The sequence below is a fragment of the Dermacentor variabilis genome, chromosome 3, assembly GCF_050947875.1.
Source record: "Dermacentor variabilis isolate Ectoservices chromosome 3, ASM5094787v1, whole genome shotgun sequence".
In the NCBI taxonomy this organism is placed as follows: domain Eukaryota; kingdom Metazoa; phylum Arthropoda; class Arachnida; order Ixodida; family Ixodidae; genus Dermacentor; species Dermacentor variabilis.
Genome location: NC_134570.1, coordinates 128,652,789 through 128,674,704, shown reverse-complemented (window position 1 = coordinate 128,674,704; position 21,916 = coordinate 128,652,789). Strand labels below are relative to the sequence as shown.

General features: G+C 46.3%; 1 pseudogene; it reads right to left on the bottom strand.

The window, feature by feature from the left end:
- Positions 1 to 5,168, bottom strand: part of LOC142574738 (monocarboxylate transporter 12-like) — a 31,846-nt pseudogene extending 26,678 nt beyond the window's left edge.
- Positions 5,169 to 21,916: the final 16,748 nt, after the last annotated feature.

The following is a 21,916-nucleotide window of genomic DNA, read 5'->3' as shown; positions in this document are numbered from 1 at the left end:
GCGGGTCCCGATCGAGTGACCAACAGAGCGCTCAAGAACCTCAACGACGCGGCCATCGAAACGCTCACGAACTTCTTCAACAAGTGCTGGCAAGAAGGAAGGCTGCCCAAGCAATGGAAAGCAGCCAAGACGATCCTCATCCCCAAGCCTGGCAAGCCGCCCAACATAGAGAACCTCAGGCCGATCTCGCTCACTTCGTGCGTGGGAAAGGTCCTCGAGCACGTTCTCATGAACAGGTGGCAGCGTTACCTGGAAGAATCGGAGCTTTACCCAAATTTCATCATCGGGTTTCGGAAGAAGCTCGGGACGCAAGACGCCATGATCTTACTGAAGAACGAGATCATCGACGATACGACGGGCACCAAGGACAACAGAGCCATACTCGGGCTGGACTTGCAGAGCGCCTTCGATAAAGTGAGGCACTCGGCTATCCTGGCCCAAGTATCCAGACTAAACATGGGCAGAAGGACATACCAGTACATCAAAGACTTCCTGACGGAACGGACCACCGAAATCTGCGCGGGAGACCTGCAGCTCGAGGAGAAGAAGCTGGGCAGTTATAATACTAAAAATATTTTCAAGGGATAATTCAAGGCTGAAAAAATATCTCTGATTGTACTATGCTGTTCGGCATGGTGCAAGACAACCTGATTCACACAGTCACTGAAGGCGTCTACATAAACGTTTAGTACTTTAAAAACCGGGAATTATTTAGGGACAGTGCAACAACCGATTATTTGTGCACGTTGACATTTCTGATTCAGAAAACGAATGGTCGTTTTACTCCACAGCTAGCGACCGCAATTGACTGGTACTTTCCAAGCTACTCCCGGATGCGCCATTTAACAAGGCTGGTGTAACTTGATAGAACAGTTAACGCAGAAAGTTGGAATAATTGCTCTTGATGGAGTGCCTGTGACGTAGTTACTTGCGCGAGCAAGAAAAACGGTAAAAGGTGGGACAGGAAATAGCGCTCTATCCTGTCCCATCCTTCTTACGCTTCTCATTTTGTCGTCACAGAACTTGATACGTTTTTATGAAAGTTATCCCTTCAACCAGTAATTATTTCGGTTCGCGGCGGGGTATTGCCAGCAGTATGAACATACAACTCCTTAGATTCTTTATCTTCAGTTTTTTACTTAGATTTCACCAGTTCTGCACTGTACACGTAAGCATCAAGCCATTAAATAAATCACTCACCTACGAACGGGGCCTTTCCTAAGAGTGCAGGTCCGCAAAGAGCGCCGACGACGCTAAAACCCAGGGCAAGTTTTTCGATTCCCAAATACTGCGCCATCAGAACGCTCTGCATGGTAATGGCACCGCCGAGGAATAGGGCGACGCCCAGGCACCCCGTGAGCAGAGCCCAATAGGACTCGCAGAATGGCAATGACACAGTGCACGCGCCCAGGAGAAAATAATTTGCAGTCATTAACGTCGACCGCTGCAGCATCCCGCGGTCGGCCAAAATCGGGACGAAAACCCTCCCCACGACATCCGTGACAGACGTGTACGTGATGAAAGACACGGCGTCCTTGAGGGACACCCCCTTGTCCATGGCGAAGTCCACAATCGTGGAGAAGAAGATGTCGTAGTTGTAGCAGAACACTAGCCACGTGACGACAAGCACGTACGTTATGGCGCACTTGCGCACTCCGCGAAGGTTTAGCAGCACGGCCTTGATGGTGGATGCCTTTGATGACCGGTTCTTTGAGTTCGCTGTGATAGTTGATGGCCGCCGTGTGGCCTCCACGCCCTTTCTCCTGTTGATTCTGTCATTCCGGATCCACGGCGGTTCCCGAAAGGCGAGACTCACTGCTATCATGTTCATCAGGACGGCGCCAAAAAGCAGCAGGCTTCCTCAGAAGCCGTAGGTGTCGCTAAAATAAAGCAGCAGACGGGGGAAGATCAGAGCAGAGGCGGTGGAGCCGGTGTACATGATGCCGTTGGCAGCGCCCCGGTGCCGCTCAAAGTACATGCTGATGAGGACTTGCAGCATGCATATCACGATGCCAAGGCCCACACCTGCACGTAGCGCATGCAAAACGACGTCACGAAGCCAAAGAAAGATCAGCGCGTTTTAATGTGCGTTGAAAGGGCGCGTTTGTTCTATCTATCTGGAGAGGCAATCAGTGCAACATTAGACATAGAAGTGGTGAGCAGAAGTAGTAAATGATTTTATTAATACACCTATAGAGTTGCAGTTTGGGACATTATTACAACAAAAATAATGCATCATCAATTCAATACAGTAACAGAACGCAATATGGACGATATCGTGTAACCCAATAACGAGCGTTTGCTCACAATAAGTGTAACACAAATATCACTTCAACACAATAAAACAATCCACATGTTTTTTATTCTTCTTTCTTGCGATGCGTGGGGAACACAGGTTGAGAATAAATTGCTATATTCAGCAATCGCAAGTTGACCAGGAAAACTACTCTATTTATCTATGGTGGACGAATAAAAGAAGTGCTTGAAGTATTTCCCTGTCAACTGTGGTTTCCTGACATGTTTAACGTTTATTAATGGTAATACATGTGATTTTATTCACTACTATAGATCCCAATGTTTACCAGTACCAAGCTCTTCATTACGCTGTAACACATTTCCCTTCTTCTCTTACTAAGATGAGACGTATTTGCTTCTATATAAAGTCGGATCACAGTCACGCCTTCCGTAGCGCGAAGGAAAAAACAAAGATGTAGGGCCCGTCTGTGTACCTACTACACGAAGTTGGCTCGTCGGTGGCTGTCAAATGATTTTCAATGCCTCTGCGACTTTTCCGAAACAAGTCGGTTGGCGTATGCGGTTGAGCCAGCGGTTGCGCGTTTGGGGAAAGTTCTTTCAGGTATTGCTTTGCCACGGCTGAGACATAAAGTAATATCCTGCGCTTCTTTCCTGGCCATCCAAAGCTCAGCAGAAGATAGTCAGCGATTTGAATGGAGTAGGTAAGCTGCAAACTTTATGTGGCGGTACACCTGGCTTCACGCAACCGTTCCAATAGGAGCCATTCTGGAGTGCACCTTTGAATGCCGTTCTGAACGCGTGCTGTTTAATAATGGGAGCAGATGAGCAGGCCTTGCTTGGTTCGGAGACGGCAGTTGAATTCGCCTAGTTAAATGGTCATAGGTACTAGCGTCTCCGCGACATTCCAACTACCTTAAAGTTTCTGTTAGATACACCTAACGTTAAATGTGGTAGATGATTAAGCCGCCTGCATAGGGCAGAGTGTGGGCATGCCTGATAGTTGAGCAGTGATATTTGAACTCGCTATACAGTTTGTAAAGCCCGTGAATCTCGAGGGCTATCGTGGCCGCAGCGCCAAGCAAAATTTGTTGTGTTAAATTCGTGTGTTTGAGTGCAAAGTCTTCTGGCTGTCCGAGTTTCTCGAAGAGTTCTCAAGTGGCTGTGCTGACGGATACAGTTCATACTGTATATTTCGCACACAATATATGAAGCCCAGGCTTTCGCTGCTGCACCACTCAAACTGGTAGGGATGTTTTATTCCACAATGAAAAAAAGTGACTCGTCATCCCGGCCCTACAGCACCACTCAAACGGGCAGGGATGTTTTATTCGACAATGAACAAAAGTTACTCGTCATCCCGGCCCTGAAAAAGTGCTTGTCCAGCGAAACTGTTGCAATACTATTACTACATCTTCTGAGGGGGGTACGCAATGCTTTATTGATGGTTCAGATACTTGATTTCGGCTTGCTTTTTATTAAAACGTGCGTTATTCTGTATGTTGCGTAGGTGATTTCAATAAATGTATGCAATGTTCGCTTCACTTGCTCAGCGCTCGCAACCTCTGCCGTACGGGGCTATTAGTCAATGCATTTTTGCTTGCTTACGCAGGTACGAACTATTGCTGATGACGACCGATGCTTGTTCGAGTTTTTTCTTTATTGAAACGTACGCAGTTCCGTACGTTGTATGCAAGATGTACGTTGTATGCAATGAAATGTATGCACGATCCGCTTCCCTTAGTGTGCCTGCAGCATTACAAGGCGATGAGCCATGGCATTTTTCTTCCTGCTTAGGAGGGTGGGGGCGGGGTATGTGCCATTGGTTATGATGACAATTTTGGTTCACGAATGGATGTGAAAAATACCGACCACCAAGATGCTAATAGCTTCGCTGTAGAATGTTTGTTCCCAGGTTCTGTCATACGCCGAAAGCATGAACTAAACTGTCGCATGCGCGGATGTTTTGCGCCTTAAAAATGCTATAAGTTTGACACTGCAGTCTTGTTGACGCATATTTGGCCGGTTTGCAACGTCGCTTCATGAAATTATCTTTGTTCAGTTGTCTAGGCTGCACATTTTAGGATGATCTTCAATATAGCTCGTAGTGCTCCAGTGATTGGTGGCTATTACACCAAGAGTAAACGTTTCTAGAAAACATTGTTTGTCTTGAGCCCATAACTCCGGTATTTGTTGGTTAATGCTGCGCGAAAAGTGGACGACTTGAACGCACGAGCAAAATGGTTGAGCCTTCTACACTTCCGGTATGCTTTCTTTTTTGCTCGTCACGTTTCACAGTGGTGCATATGACCCTCACATTTGCAGCAAATGTTTTCTTTTTTGTTGTTGTTTTTACCGAGTTCACTGTTGTGCGTTTGCTGGAGCCCGTAACTTTACTTATCTCGCAAAGGTGTTCTTTGCCTTGCTCTTGCGGACGGTATTGTCAACCTTCTTTTGGCACGTGTCGATTTCCGCGATAACTCTCTGCTGCAAGCTCTTGTCCGGAAGGCCTAAATTGATTAGGCTACGCAGCATACTGTCTTAAACGTCCACAAGTTCACAGTTATTTTCTAACGCATCCAACTCGGTCAGGCGTTCATTAAACGTCTGGCTTTCTTTTTGGTTCCTTGAATTACAACGACATTCTTGCAAATTGAAGTCCCTTGCGATTTTTTTTTACTCCTCAAGTTTCGGCATCAAAAGAACGGCGTCATTTTTTTCCTCTGCTTCCTGGAACTGGAAATTGCTGTGTGAATTCTGAACCTGTTCGCCTATAGTAACTAGCAACTTGTCTGCTTGAACGTCTTCTGCCTCTTGCACCATCTCCTAACAGTGGAAAAAGGCGGAAACTCACTTTCCAAATCTTCCACGTGATGCACGGATCGTACGCTATTCCATGGGGATCGAGGGCACATGTAGCGTGTACGCCATTGGCATGTCCGCTGGGTTTAGTAGCGACCATGTTGGCAGGTCAGAAGTTGGGCGAACATGTTCATTGCGATTTAGCAAGTTGCATATAAAGGGAAGCGAAATGACGTGTCAGGTTACATGATTATACGTACTGGTGAAGTCTGCCGACTCAGCCGCGCTGCGTTCATTGCACGGCGTAAACGGCAAATCTCTTGCTTGTCTGGAGTGATGTCATCGCGCCGCCTGAGTGCGTTGAAGTAGTCACACAAGTTAACCTTCAGTGTGGTCTTCCTGGCAACCAAACTTCGGGTCCTTCGTGCGAGTTGTTTCTACGTCTGCTCGTAATGGCTGTCGTCACATGTGCGAATTTGTTGCAGTGAGTAAGCTGATGCTCTTGCCAAGGCGGCACATACCCCTACCACAACCATCAGTAACGCAGTCGTAGCTTCCCACTGCTGGAGGCACAATGTCCAAAGGCTGCTACTGAGCTGTCTTGTCCTTCTTTGTGAGGTCGGAGCAAACCCCTATTATTTCGGTCAGGCCGAGATCTCACCATAAGAGAGCCGTCGCTTCACCTAATACTGAAGTTAAGCTGCAGCTGGAACGCCGCTTGGATGCACCAGCTAGGAATGGCTTCCTCTCCCACCTGCACAGAGTGTGAGTTAAAACTGCGGAGCACCTTCTGTGCCGCTGGCCCGCAGTAGACACGTAACGAGCCACTCGGACCACTATACTTCATCACCACTGCCTCCGTGCGCGCTCCACCAAGGACCTCCTATTCCGCACCCGTTGTGAATGCCAGATCTTCAGGGTAGGCATCACCCGCCTTGAAGAAACATCGTTGGCAAACAGACGCTAGACGCTCGCCACATTCTCCCGTTCAGATCACCGGAGCTGCTTAATCTTCCTTCCTCCATTGTCTCCTCTCTTTTTGCTCCTTTTGTCTCTTTCATATAGGTGCCTAGTTTTGCTACCGTTCTAGGCTGCAAAAAAACACCTTTTCTTCACACCACAATCCCCTCAAGTTCGATGGATATATCGACTCCTTTCGTAAGTAATTCTTGCTCCATGCCTTGTTCACATGGCATCGTGAAGCCTTCGTCATCATGCAGATGTCATCGTTGTGGCTATTCCATAGCCTCAGTGCAATCGTCATCGCTCCGTCTTCGCCAATCTCTCGTCGCTCGCTCTAAGCCTCACTCCATGGTCATCGTTCAAGTACCATTCCACCATCGTGATTACTTCAGGTGTGATCGTGTCGTGAGGCTACAAAAAAAATTCAGCAAGAGCGGATACTTCCATTCAGCCATAGTGTAAGACACTCTAGGTGAGCGAACGATGCGGAGGCATTGCTTTGTGTGGAGAGACGGATTGAGCCCTCGTTCAACCGCATGCCGAAGATTGGCGCGCCGAATTCTACAAGCGGGATGCACATCAACCACAGGCTTGGACGAGAAGTGGACTGGCGACTTGCTGGTTGCACAGTTGCTTTTTTTTCGAGACCCACGGATGCTCAGGAAGCCAGGATAGGTATTAACGAAGACGCTTCTTCGTTACCCCTGCTGAGGTCTCATAGAGGAACCTCAGAATAGCAATACCGTCAGTAAGAGAAAAAGGTAGAAAACAAGAAAGAGAACTCGCCATGTAATAGGCTACATAAACATGCAGGGCCGCAGAAGAAAGAAACCTTCGGTAGATTGATGAACGCCTAAATGAAGAATAAACAAGGGTGGATGTGGTTACAGAAATGCACCTTAGAGACTTGGAAGAGCCGCCGGTGATTGACTATTAGGTTCGGGAAGGGTGCAAGAGAACTTAAACGGAAAGAAATGCAGAGGGAGTTCGAATGCTCATTCATAAGGGAGTCCAACAGAAAATAGTAGATTCAAAATGTCACGTGCATCTTTGGTTATCACGGACAGCGAGCGGAAAGAAAACTTGGCTGAGTGTAACGTATTTGTGGACCGGAAATTATTGCAGAGTGATGAATCAAAAGTCCGTGCAATGCCCAAGTGCTGATATTAAGGGCTCTGGTAATGATGCCGAAATCGCCGTATTAGGCGACATAAATGCCGACATACAGGATCTAGATGGCTATACCCATAGGAACGGGAAGGCAATGTTAGATCTTTGTGAGCAACATAACCTCGTTATCTTAAATACAGGGCCTAAGTGTGATGGGCAGACCACGTGGAAAGTGGGAAACTGGCAATCGAGTCTGATCATAGAAGCACCTATGACAAGTTGAGAGAATTGGTCATTGACGAGGAAGGGTATAGCAGCATAGCGAGCGGCCATAATCGCATCATGCAGAAAATAGGATATGTAGTTGGGAAAACGAGCAAGGAGCGAACAATGGCCAATCAACATTTTAACGTTGAACAAATAAGAAAAATTGCGACATAAGTATGGAGAGAGAAGCAACGTGCTCGTGTCAAAGAAAAAAAAAGAAACTGAACAGCTGTTGGAACAGGGAACAACAAGAAGCAATCCCCGAACGAGAGAAAGTATCACGAGAGCACTGGCAAGCAAAAAAAAAAAAAAAGCGCACTTGCCGCAGGAAGGAGTAGCCAGGAAATGTTATACATACCAAGAGAAAAGTTCTATGGTTCAAATACGGTTTCAATCAAAGATAAAAGGAGAAAATGAGCCTTGTTTGTCACAAATAGGTGAGAAAAATATGGCCGCACCAAGAATATTTCGAAACCACGTAAACTTATTAGGCAGGAAGTCTGGAGCTATACAACATATCCTAGCGAAGTGACTTTACTGCTGTATATCGCTTCAACGCAAACTGAGCGGTGACCACACAGCGCACGCAAAGCTACAAGACATCGGTCCGCCTAGACTGTGTCCCCAAAGCAGATCGCTTTCAAGCTAAAGTCCCCCTCTCCCCTCTGCCGGTGCCACGGTGCGATGCGCTCGATGGAATACGGCGCGCCTCCTGCCATTTCCACACGCGAAATTGAGCCGCCATCGTCCGCTCACGGGCGCGCTCTTTCACTCCCACATACATAGTGCCACGCGCGAGGGCGAAGTTAGCACGAGACGGAACTAGTACGTATGCACCGCAAAGAAAAACGGTAGCAAGTGCCTCAGGTGGTCAAGCCATCACGCATCCGCCTGCCTTCCTCCTCCGTGGTTCCGTGGTGCTTCGCCTCGTTTCTCCTTTAGTTTCTCCAGCGCCACCTCGCTCAACGTTACGTACACATTCCTCTAGGTGGCGGCACTTTGCCGCGCACTGAGCGCTCTCTTTCGTACTTTTTCCGGCGCGCGATTCTCACCTCCAGGCGCCTTTCACGTTCGTTTGCTTCGCGGCCTCAGACAGACACCGCCGATTTGAAGAGCTGGCCAGTTATTCTTGCGCGTAAAAGACAAACGAGACCACCGAAGAGGCGATCGCTCACATCCACCTCAAGCCGACTTCGCTCACTTTGCTGGCGTGCTAGGCGCATACATCTGGTGCATTGCGTCTGGCGTGTCATTAGCGTGTCGCAAGGTAACGGAAGAAAATAAGTCGCAAGCTATCACTCGATGTATGCGCAAAACGTTTTAAGTTTAGCGGGAAAGATGAAGAAAATAAATCATTGTTTTATTGCCTTCATTTCACAGGCAGTTTTTCCGACGCTCGCGTCAGCTAACAGCTGACATGCATACTAGGCGCGACGTGTTTCCTTTTGCCAGTTTTCGCTGAGTGTCCGCTCCTGTTGAATTTCTTGCTCTTGCGGTCACGCCTTTGTAATCTTGCAGTGGCTAGCCTGCAGTCATCGTCATGCAGTTGTGGTCACTACGTAGCCGTCATGCCGCGGTTTTCCTGCCGTCGTGATATCATCGTGATTATATTGCGTCACAATAGCTATCCATCCTATCGCCGACAATATCCACTACCAGAGGGTAAAAGCAATAATGTCGGCAAAGGCACGTAAGAAATTGGCAACATTATCGTTTCTTGTAGAGGGTGTGTGTATTCAATGTGCATTTCTGCCGTCCTTACAGAGAGGCCGTCCGTGCCTGCATCTGAACGTTTGCCGGTCATTGCGTCACACTTGGCTGGCCGCGTCAGACTTGGTTAAGATTGCGTCGCTATTACATCATTTACGATTCCTATCCGTGAAAATAACTTTCATTAACATTGTTTTCTGCAAATGTATCAGTCATTGGCCTTAAGTTTTCGTAATGTTTACTTTAACATTTGCAAAAACATTACAAACAGCTTCGCTTTACAGCACTACCTACATAAGCGTGGGCGTCACCAATCGTTATTTTATGGTGTAGCCCTCACTGGTGCTCAAACTCATGTCCATTCCACTCATCAACGATCAGCGGTGCTCACATCCACTTCGGTAAGCACTGAGCTATAATAAATCACGATCACATTGACGTGCAGTGCTACAAAAGCTCATGCCTACCACCAACGACTTCGTATCGCACATTTCACCTGCACTAGCGCCTCTCAAGTGAGCGTGACTATATGTGAATAACTTCACTCTTGAGCGAGCATTCCTATTTGATAATGTTTAGACAGTTAACTGCAACCTGTATGCATCTGCTAGATCCGCGGCCGCGGAAAGTGCTTCTAGCGTCTTTGTAGCTTCCTCGGCATCTCACGCATCTCTATATGATGCCGCGCAGAAACAACAATGAGAGCGGCATGCACGACGTTGAGCACGTTACATCATCTCATGGTATACCCATTTACTACCTGGCTATCAATTAGAGCCCGCCTATGTCATAAAGTTTGTAGGGTATTTTCCCATAAATATATTTCTACCTAATACATCCAATGGTCACTTTTCTTCGACAAAGCAAAAGTGTTTCAACTGTATTGATGTTATCAGCAGATGCGTGTGCGCTTCGTGAGTGGACCTACACTGTTTGCCAATCAATGTTTCCCGCTCTCTTACAAGAATTTATCTACAAGATTACTTGCAGGTAGAGCCGTGCAGCAGAGAAAACCAAAACATTGAATCACGTTACGACGAGCATCGACCGAATGTTCCCGATGTTGCCACGTGGCTTTTTGTAAATGCAATAACGAGCAGTGCAACGTGAGTATTCCATTTTTTGTTTGACGCAACCGAAGTCAAGAAACGTGTAGGAGAAGGTACCTGTCGTGGCATTTGAAATCTAGAAAGGACCAGATAGATGTAAATTAATGTTGACACTGTGGGCGTGTCAACATTATTTTAAATCTACCTGGTTGCGCACAGCTTGCCCCTGGCGCAACCGAAGCCAGATCATATTGGTGTAGTCAGCAAGGACTTCTTTGTTTAACTAGGTCCTCTGTCCAAGATTGACGCTTTCGAAAGCCTCTGCTCGCTTTGTTTTCTCACAGAGTGACCTTAGGTCACAAAATTTACTTAGGCCCGGTCTCCTTGACACAGAGGGATGCCAATGCGTGTCCCATTAATCTTTTGATTTAATTCCTGATTGTTCCTTTGGTTTGCACCTCTCTCCACAGTTACCACAGTTGTTACAGAGCCGTTAGGAAGGATATATAATTCCTCAGAGGCCAGCGGATGTTCTGTGCCTGCTCTCTCTCCCAGCACCTTTATTCGTTCCGCTGGAAACATTCAATCTTGAAACACGCACCAATTAACCCAGATCATCCCTCTTGCTGCAAACATACGCTTTTTTTTTATCTCATAGCAACGTTTTTCGAAAATCTAGTCCCCCAACAGGTTAAAATGGGTCATCTGCTTCGATTTTAAGTTCTTTTATTCACGGGGCGAAATATTAGACACAATTTTTAAAAACGCCTCCTGTAAAATATTGTAACGAGACAGTCTCCCAGAAGCCATTGTAGACTACAAAATTGATTCCAATTTAAGTCAATAATTGAATTTTACGCGCCAGAACAACGAACTGATTATGAGACGCAGCGTAGTAGGGGACTCGGGATTCGTTTTGACCACCTGGGGTTAATTAAGCTGCCCCCGATTCCTGGGACACGGCCGTTTTTACATTTTTTCCCCATTCAAATGCGGTCGCCTTAGACGGGGTTTGATCCCGCGCCTTCGTATTTAGCAGAACAACATCATAGTCGCTAAGCCACCACGGTGGGTGCCATGCAGAATTCTTACTTGGAAATGATGAAAATTTCTTTTGAATTTGGATGTCTTGCGCTTCTTTCTTCCATTCTGTATTACGGCAGTCCTCGCTTTATATATGGTGCCTGCGTATTCTGCAAATATAAAAATATATGTGAAGCAAACACTTATCCAATCTGTACCGTTACATTTTGCCAAGTGAACACGAAAAAAATAGAAAGAAGATCATAATGAAACCGCTGTTTTTAGTATAAGTTAGGAGAGTTTGCACCAAAACATACCTCAAGAATATGATAACAGTGCAGTAGAACCAAATACTAAGCCGCCTCAATGTACACCATTATAAGTGGGACTAATATTCTTATGATGCTTCATGCACTTCAATCGGGCTACTAGTCTATGAATTTAACCTTTCTTCGGCCAATTGGGGTGACTGCTTAGTCCATTATCAAATGACTAGCGCATGGGGCTGCTGGGATGTGGGAACCAGGATGAAAGGCAGCTGTCGCCCCTACTTCTGTCACTGGCTATGTGACACTGGACATCTGCCGCTCTTCAGTCAACCACTTTCATGCCAACTACGCCCGCTGGGTTTGCGTCAGTAATTACAGCTCTTCAATGGATGCTGATCACTCCAACTTGTATCAACGACTACATGCCACTGGGCATGTGTCACTCTTAAATGAACGTCTATAAACCCAACTTTGCTGACTTGGAATGTGCCACTGGTTATGACACAAACGAAGAAACTAATTCGACTCACTATCAGAGGCCCGTTCAATCGGCTTGATGACGGAACAAGAACAGCGTTCTGCCTTCCGCTGCTGAAATTAGCCTTGTGCCGTGCGCATACTAAGCAAACCTCGGGCTTAATTCACTAAACTGTGCCGTTCGTACGCAGTTTGTTAGCCAAAAGGTTATTACGGATGCAACCGAAATGGCGCTATATTTAACTTACGGCATCGTATGAGCATGAGGAAGAGACAAAGGTCGCATTCAACGACAGGAAATAAAAGAAGCGCGGTCAACTGATAACATTATCGAACATCACGCATCTTCTGTCTAGGTTATATTCTTACGGCAAATCACTTCAGACCCCTTTTCGATAGCTTCCTTTCCGGCAGTCTGCTACACCGCCTCCAAGCGGAAGCGCACTCGCCTCTTCACCGCACTGTTGTCATTAGGATGAGGCTGTCACTCATTTTTCTTATATTTCTGCGAAAAACGGGGCTGAAAGACATATGGGGACATATTTGGCGCAAGAAGAAATGCTCAGGCGGAGTAATTCCTGGACAGGTTCGCCAGTATAACCCGGACTGTAAGAACATAAGCACCACCACCACTGTATTACGAAGCGACTTCATGTCTTTATTGCAATAATAATTAAGGAAATGAAAAAAAGGAAGCTGCCTAATAAATAGTTCCTATGGCATCCAAGGCAAGGGCACCAACACCCGTAGGTTCGTCGGTGTCGTATGCCATGCCACTACACACTCTTGCAGGTCCGGTACATACGCTGCGCACAGGCTCCATAACAGCTCTCTGCAAGCAGACGGTACCCTACGTCAGATACCTCTCGACCATATCGTGGAGCGCCAGCCATATCAAAACGCACGCTCCCTCCAAATAGCTTTCCTGTCGAGGGCCCGCAGAACTATTAAAGTAGCGCTGAAAGAGAAATCTAAAAGTAATCCGTTGCTACCTGTCATTCCCAATGTTATGACAGAAAACTTCGCTACGTAAACATCCACACGTGTATGCTTCGCTTCGACATGGTATCAGCGTTCATCGCTTCTTCTTGGCTTCACTCCTGAACTGACAAAACACGATGACGGCTCGCATCAAGGGAAGAGTTTATTTTGCTGGTTCTGGCAGCCTTATTTTAGGAATGAGGCGAAATGGAGGAGGGCGCATACAGCTAAATTGTGGAGTCTGGTAATAAATCGTATAGTTTGGCGACGCCAAGTCCTGAAGACGGTAAATACCGTGTCTGTCAAAGCCCAAATGGCACCTCATAGACGTCAAGGCTAATCAGTCAACAGCACCACCATAATCAGCGATAATAAGTTTACCACCTTTACAAGAACGCATTTGCACATCGGAATACTGCGCAGCAACGTACGCGACGCACATAACGGTTCTATACATTCGAGCTAGTATTCGATCAGATAGGTTCAAGTAGTCAATCCTGCTATATTAACGTACTTTGTGCGGCGTTGTCAGAGCACATATAATGCGAGGACAAGGTGGGCGTGTTCGTATCCCAGCGGCGGCATGCGCCGTTGCGTAAAAATGCGAACGTGACCTCGCATTGCGTAGTGAACTGCGGCGGAAGAGCAACAGTGCGTTCAAATTTCGGAAGACGTTTGGATGTTGTAAAACGTAATCAGCGTATATTTGTGTCCACTGCGGGACCAAGGCCTCTCCTAGTGATCTCTAAGTACCCCTTAAGTGGACTAGCTGGTTCCGAGCTGTGCCTGCACATTTCGTGACTCATCACCCCACCTAATTTTCTGCCGTTCTCGCAGCGCTTCCTTTCCGCTTGCGCTGAATCTGTATTTCTAGTAGACCGCCAATTATCTGTCATGTGAATTGCGTAACCTTCCCAGCTCCTATTTTTTCACCCTAATGTCAACTACCGCTACCTCCGTTTGCTCTCTGATCCATCCCGTTCTCTATATACCTGTCCTAACATTTTTTGTTCAATCGCTTGTTTGCGCGGTCCTTAACGTGTTCTAATAAAATTATTAAATTATGGCACTTTACGTGCGAAAACCACAGTCTGATTAAGAGGCACGCCGTATAGTGAAATGCAAATATTGTACCCTTTTCTTTTCGACGACAGCGCTGAGCTTTAGGTCATCATTTTGTAATGCCGGCCGCAAGCGCTGCGGTCTATTTTCATTCTGCTGTAAGTTGCCTTCTCGTGATCAGGGTCGTTTCTGAGTAACTGACCTAAATAAACGTACTCTTTCAAAACCTCTACAGCCTGCCTGGCGATCAATAATTCCTGTTTGCTTGACAGGCTATTCAACATCGTCTTTGTCGTCTGGATATTAATTTTCCACCTTCTCTTACACATTGTCGGTTAAGATCCTCAATCAATTGTCGCATTGAGTCCCCAATGTTGCCAAAGAAGCAGAAGGTTGTTGAGATTTCCCCGTATATCCTCTCTCTTACCCCTAGCCAGTCTAATAGCTTGAACACTCTTTCTAAGCATGCAGTGAATAGCATTGGAGAGATTCTGTCCCTTTGCTTGTACTCCTTTCTTGATAACTATTTTTCCACTTTTATAGTGGATAAATAAAGATGCCCAGCTAGAACTATCACTGATGAAGGGTCAAAGCGAGTCTGAGGAGTTGCGGATACGTGCGCTGTGGCAGTTCCAGATAAATTAAATAAATTTTTATGTGTCCCCCGAATTGCTCCAAGCATCACGGCTTTGATGAGAAGTTCGTTCAGTCCTTCAGTACGATCCATACGATAGGGACTTACATAGCGAAATATGCACAAATATGTTAGCTTCGTTCAAACGCACTGAATTAGGTGATCGAACTGTGCGCCCACGGAAGAGCGCACAAAAGACAGCATAATTCGAACGATGCCAAACGCTGATCTTACCGATACGGAGCCTTTTATTGATCGCGCTCAGTGTTGTGCACGCTTCACATTCTTCACTTCACTATACCTGGCCACTGTGGTGAACTATTTCAGCCGTCATGTTGACGTCACAAAGGCGCAGCGGGCCCAGAACCCCGTTAGGCCCTCATCCGATGGAAGAAAATTATTGCGCTTGTTCCTTCGTTCGTAAAACTTTATTGGCAACAAGGATCAAAAGGTCACAAAGCTATCAGGAGCCCATAGGCCCTGGCGACCTCCTCAGCCCGCTGGATGACCTGATGTTGATGGTCTGGGTCTGAGCTGAGCAAAGCAGCCTCCAAATCCTTCGTATTTAAAATTGCGAGCGGTCGTGGCGAGGGGTTGGCCGAGGGTTGGCCGGTTACAGTTAAGAGGAGGAGCACGCGCACAACTCTAAACCTGGCTACCCGTCAAATGCTTCGCGCCTCGGGAAAAACTGCCAAGTTTTATTCAGGACACAAATCTGACATTTCGCACACAACTTAGCGGAAGTACTTGACCACCGTTATAACTATAGAACTATTCGTCGCATTATCATTCTGTATAGGATCTGGGTTTTGTCTGACCAGGTAGCAGTAGACAAAGAACGCACTTACTGCTCGAGACCGCTTATGTCAGGCGCACGTAGTGGCTTACGAAAGAAATGTAAATAATAAACCAAAATTAGGTGGTCACTAGAGTGCGTAAAACTATTCCAATTTGTTTCTTTTCGAATCTTCAAACGTCAAATCTACGTAATCAGTGACGCAAGCATCGTGCGGTGACCCGCAACATTTATTGAGAATGCCAATAAAGCGTCCTTCTATTTTATTGAAGGTTCCTTTTGTTTGCTTTCAAAAGGAATTGTATTGCCTACATTGAGGAGTTTTTACTATTTAATTGTCTGACAAGAGGCGAGGAGCACGCAGCCAGCTTTGTGAAAGAAGATAACCGGACGATGAGGGCGGTGCCGGTGTCTGCGATTGGTCCACTTCCACTTACTGAGCTTGCGGTCGCTGGTCAAAAATGGAAGGGATAGAATGGTGCTAAAATGGATCCTCAGCAAAGAGAAGATGACAGAGCGATGTTGTATACGCACTGAAAGGTCTCGATAATGTTGTACTGCCACGGGAAAGTATTATTACACACAGATAAATACATGCTGCCCGGCAGCTCCAAATAGCCACTACCAGAGTCATCGCTGGAAAGCTATCTTATATTTCTTTGGGAACGGAGAGTCTCCGGCAATTCAGAAAAAGAATGTGTTTCGTTCAGCATATTAATGCATCTTTAACGCATACACGTCACTTTGACGGCGGTGATTTCGCCGTTTGGCGACGACCCGTGACAGACAGGCAAAGTGGGCGCAGGCCGAAATCTTTTGACGAATGTCAGCGGGCTAATGGCGAAAAAGGCGTAACAACTGGCTCGATCGTGTAGGGCTTAAATGGTCACTGGTGTAAAGTGACACTTTTCAGAGTTGGATTGTTCCCTCTTCGCGGTGTTTTCTTTTTTATGTCTTACCTGCAACGCTCGCCCCTTTGCGAAATTCACAGCGTTCAATTATTATCAGTGGGCAGTTACGACAACGTTCGTTTAAGTATTGCGATCAAGCGAGTTTAAAAGTTTATGCGAGAGACACTGGATATAGTACAGTTAGTCAACCGACTGGGCGTAGTGGACTGGCCCAGCGCCTTCTAGAAATGTTCGAGGCCTATGCACTTTCCGACTCTGACGTCACCTTACTTTGGCCGGCGCCGTTGTCAGGGGGCATTGATCAGCAGGTCACACTTGCTTAGGCCTTTATTAACCTCGCCTGTTTAGAGCTGCTTTGGGCCAGTGTGCGGTGCCACACCGGTTACGAAGGTGGAGACAGGGCCCGGGCGCGTGCTTTTGCCTATTGTGAGGTCGCATGCGCTGCTGGCGCACGAAGTTTCTGTCTTATGATTTGCTTGCTGTGTTAGAAATGAACCTTATTACGCGAAACTGCCAACTATACAGGATATGCCTCTGCTGCTGACCGAAATGTCGTGGCAGCCACAGAAATGGAAGGAAATCCGAGTCTGTTAGTTCCCAAATGAAGATGGCAGTAGAGCCACGTAAAAACGACCATTACGCCGAGATGACACAGGCATCCGCAAGCTACGAGATCGCAAGGTATGTCATCGCAGTTTTCTCGCCATTCAGGAGTATTTTTTGCGCAAGATGCGCTCCTTGTGATAGCGCTGATAGCTCGGCCGCGGTGTGAATGACGTCAATGTCGTGATTGTGTTGTATCATCAAATTATTGTTTTTGTGCTGCTCGGAGTAGTGAATTTGAAGTTGTGGTATCGCGAAATATGATTCGGACGATGGATACCCGCAAAAGCAGCCTGTACAGTCCTCGGCTGTTTATTCTTCACTTTTACATCGTGGGATAAGAGTTAATAAGATCCAGCCCCACTGTTGTTATACACCACGGCTAGGAACGTCTCATTCCCAGCTTAGCTATTCCACATTTTGATGGAGTTTACGCTTTAGACATAATATAAAAAAACACGTACATATTCAAGACTTTATACGTGGAAGTTTGAATTGATTTTGTTTATTCTGTGACCCCGTCGTACTACTCAACTTCTTACATTAGAGAATCTAGCAGCCTGCTATCTGCTCATAATTGTGTCGATAATTTTGTGCTGTTGCAGGCGTGCAAGTTTCACTTCAAGCTGGAATATTTAAGAACCACTAGCTTATAGATTACAGTGATCTACCCGATTTCGAATTTTCTTAACAATGATTTAATATTTCTTACTATGATGGCGGTAATATGGCCATTTACAATTAAAAAAAAAACGTCATGTATCTTCTCTCCCTACCCATTTGACCATAACAGCCGTTTTGTGTGAATGTATAGTTTGCATGTTATTTTTTCGCTGTGTGCAATTTACTATATGAACCGTATACTTTCTGCGTTTTGCCATTTCTAGTTTATTTAATATTGTCGCTATTAATGAAGCCAATGTCTCTGACTCTCATTTTATAGGTTGCATTCCGTTGCGTTTTGTATAATGTATGGCTTTTTCGTTCCTATGTTTTCTTTTTGCCCCATAAAACTGCGCGTATATTTTCAAGATGAACTTCTGCCTTGCACTGAATGAACTGAGCAAAACGTCTGGAAAACGAACATTTTCAGATAAATGAAAATTACTGCCCAAGCACTACGTACAGATGTTCAACCAGCGAAGCTTAAACGTGCGACCCCGGTGTTCAACACTGGGTTAATGCCGATGAATCATTAAATGGCCTCTTCATAGGCTGCCGAATCAACGGAACCTTGTTGCTGCTTGCACTTGTTCTCCGTCCTCCTTGCGGCGTTACTAATAAAAAGCTGCCTGCTCCTCAGGGGTCCTTATGACGCGTGGCGTACACATTTCGGAGCGCGCGCTCGGATGCGATAGAGAGCAACGCCGTCACTACTGGCGTAGCTCATCGCGCTCCTCTTTCTTCTTTTTTTTTCGCACATGCACCTGTTGGTGCACTGGAGTGTTTTTTGGCGTACAGGCGACAGACGGATGCACGAATCGGCTAGCCATGTACAGCTTCGCTGTAAAAAGAGCTATTCAGTTTATTCTCTCTTCTCTGTTGTCTTTATTTTGGCAGTAAGAAATTAGGATTCCGTCACATAGCGTTTTGCGCGTGAACGTATGAAAAGCTAGATATGAATTTCGAACACGGGACATAACAGTTTTCCTCAGATGTCTCGCACATTTCTGTGGCAACACTGTTGTGCTGTAATTAGGACTCACTGTAGCTCTAAATGGACTTAAGCTGTTTGTGATCGAGCGTGGCTGCATAAATGAGATTGCTCGTTTTCTTATTGGCTCTAAGTCGTAGAATGAGCGGGCCACTTGATACAAGAAGCTCGTCTTTATTTCACGCAGACAAGCAGACAAGCGCGCGTCTTGGTAAACCAATCACTATTTTTTTAGTATTAATGATGACCATAGGAAAACATTTTGCAGTTCCACCGATTCGCTGGAATATATATTACATGAAGCATTTTGCTGGTAGCTTGCTATCCAGCGCTGCTTGGCGTTCCGTAAACGCTACCAGGTGAATTAGGTATTAGCGAATGAGGAAAAGCTGTGCGCGTGACTCGACATTATGTGTAACGGCAGCGGCAGTGTGATGACGACGGTTACGACTATCGCATGACGCCGACGGCACGATTTCTATTACGAGCGTTCGAGGCCAGTTCCCGGTATTGTTGGGTTCTGCATGAATGTATAGGTCACCGAGTACGATAAGCAGCAGCGTAGACACGCTTGGAAAGGCGTTCTATATTGCATTCTGGCAAACCAGCTACGTTGTGGCACAAATCACAGATGGCGCGTAAACTTGTTATTACCGCCTCGAGCTGCGTCGCTCGAAGCGGCCCAGGTACGGCGTTGCCTTTAGCGAGGCATAGTGAGCTTATTCTTTCAATAACTAGTTTGCAGTAGAAATATGCCAGCATTTCACGGTTGTGACCAGTGTTGACCAGCCTGTGTGCACGCGCTAGCAAATACAGTGGGTCCCCTGCGGAAGTTCGCGGCGTATTTCGTTCCTTTTAAATGCATTAACATTTACTGTAGTATGCGTCACGGTCATGGTAGCGGCTGTTAAACAGGCTGAGTCTCTATGCTCGTACGCTTTAACAGCATTTACTCTTGTTATAAAAAAAAAATTTTACGAAAAGCTGGAAACTACATCGCGTTTGATGGCATTCAGTACATCACTGAAACAAAATTTGATGTGTAGTTTTCCTTAGTGCAGCGGGCGTTTCAGTACCTTGTCTGTGTTATTGAACTTGAATTTACGGCATGTTACTGCGTGCGTCGTGGCATGCGTCGGCGGGCATGCTATAAATAATATGAGTTCTGCGACCTCACTAAGACCCCCAGCTATAATTAAATCTTTAAAGTTTGTTTACCACACACAGCAGCACTTAATTAAGGGACTGGTGGACGCACCATAAAATGAGTAAGGGCACATTGCAGGCCCCCAGGAGCACCGGCGCATGTTTGTTATACACTACAAGTCTGCATAAAACAAGTACAGGTTTAATGAAGTGACGGTCGTGAATGTAGCAGCAAACTGGTACCCACCGTTCTTGAAGGCGCGTCATAGTGTTTTCTACTTAGATTAGCTCTGAACCCGCATGTGCCATAACGTGCCGCTATAGCTCCGCTCAAACAGCGTGTTGTAATCTAATTTACCTCTGCTGGTATAACAGTGGTGTGTAAGTTTGGTAATAATATATAATTGTCACACTTCGGCTGATCGTCCCTTTACTGGTTCTAATCACAATAAAAAAATGCTCCGCCAGCGTATACCGCTTCAAGGGGCAAAAACAGCAGCAGCATGTCATCCGCCTACTCAAGATTTTATTAGCTGAAATGGCTCACGACAAGTTTCTTTCCCAACTTGACCTCCGCACTGCGCTCCTATTCGGCCCCAACAGTTAGGGACGCAAGAAAGGGAAAGGAAGGATAGCAGCATGGAAAGCCACGCAAGGTAATAGGAGGCGGTGAGCTCGGTGCAATACTGGGCCCTTGTTATCGCTGGGACATTATTTCTCCGCGCAGATGCATTGCAAGATATCCGAGTCGGTGACCGTGTATATTTTACTACATGTTATAGGTACTGAACAGGCATAACGCGCGAGAAACACTGTATGTGACGTCATCTGCGAATAAGGGTTATACAGTTCTAGGTACCCTTGGGTGTGTGATCTAGCTGATCTAGGTGAAAACGATATGACGCGATTAGTACTCCGCTGAAGATTGTTAAAACTGCCCAAAGTGGGCAAATCATGAAGGCAGGTACATCGTCCGACAGCTTCTGCGTAGCGTTAGCTGCTATGAGGATAGGAAAGGAAAATGTTAGCTTATCCTGAAGAACAGTGTAACAATGTGCTAACGTCTCAACGTCTCAATGTGCTATCTGGCGCGATGGCAAGAACTCGAGAACTTGACGTAAGGACCATAAGCACTCGACACAAGCACCGAACTTCTCCAAGAGTTAGTTGGCTTTGGCACAAAACAAGTATTACGTTTTGGAAAACATTATTTTAGGGCGCTAAAAAGACACAAGGAAAAGATGTTACACACACGGACACACAGAGCTCCAACTACCAACTAACTGATTGAAATAGAAGATTGGGCATGATGCAATTCCCGCGCACGCGCAACACAGGCGATATGACATGACATTCAAGGGGATTATCTCTGTCATTATATCTTTGCTTCTAACAAGTGCATCTGAGTATCAGACAACGTAACTGAGGTTTTACTCACACACGCTGCACCTTTAATTTTAATGCAGCATACCTCGAAGATTTTAGGGGCAGTTTCATTACCGCTCCAACCCCCTAAGGCAACGCATGTAAAGTATGGCTAACACGCACAGGCATTGTAATTCGCGGTAAGGTACGCACCACTCAATCTATTCAAGTTTCTGGTTGGCTTTGCGCATCTTATCTCAATCGAACCGCCCTGTCTTGGCCGCTGCAGGGGACTTGAACCTCGAGTGCCTCGCCCGGCTCTCCGACCGAGTTCACAATGCGACTTCTCCTTCGGTCGCCGCCCTCTCTTCGATACCAGAGTCCTCCGTCATGTCCCTCTTGTAGTTCCGGATCGACAAGCTCGCCGTTTCCATCGTTGCCTTATGAACGCCATAATTCAACGAGACTTATTCTTTCGAAGACCCGAATGGTCTTCACTCGCGCAGTCCTTGAAGGGCGCCTGTTTGTTGCTATCATTGCACTTTCCAGCACAGCGCCCGCCAGTGCAAGTGCCCATGCAGCTGGCCGGGATGCGCCCCACGAGATCACTGACGGCGGCGTGTGGCTTTTCCTTGTAACGCGGCCGTCTTCTCTACGCGAGGAGCCGCGCCAGTAGAAATGCATTACTTTCAGGTTGGATTCAGGAATAATATTGTTTTCACTTTTATTCAATCGTGTAGGATGAAAAGCATGCACTGTGGATGTTATGTTTGATGAAATCTGTTTCCGCGCTGCTATTCTGAAAACTGTGAGGAATGATTTAGTCACGCGCGTAAGACCT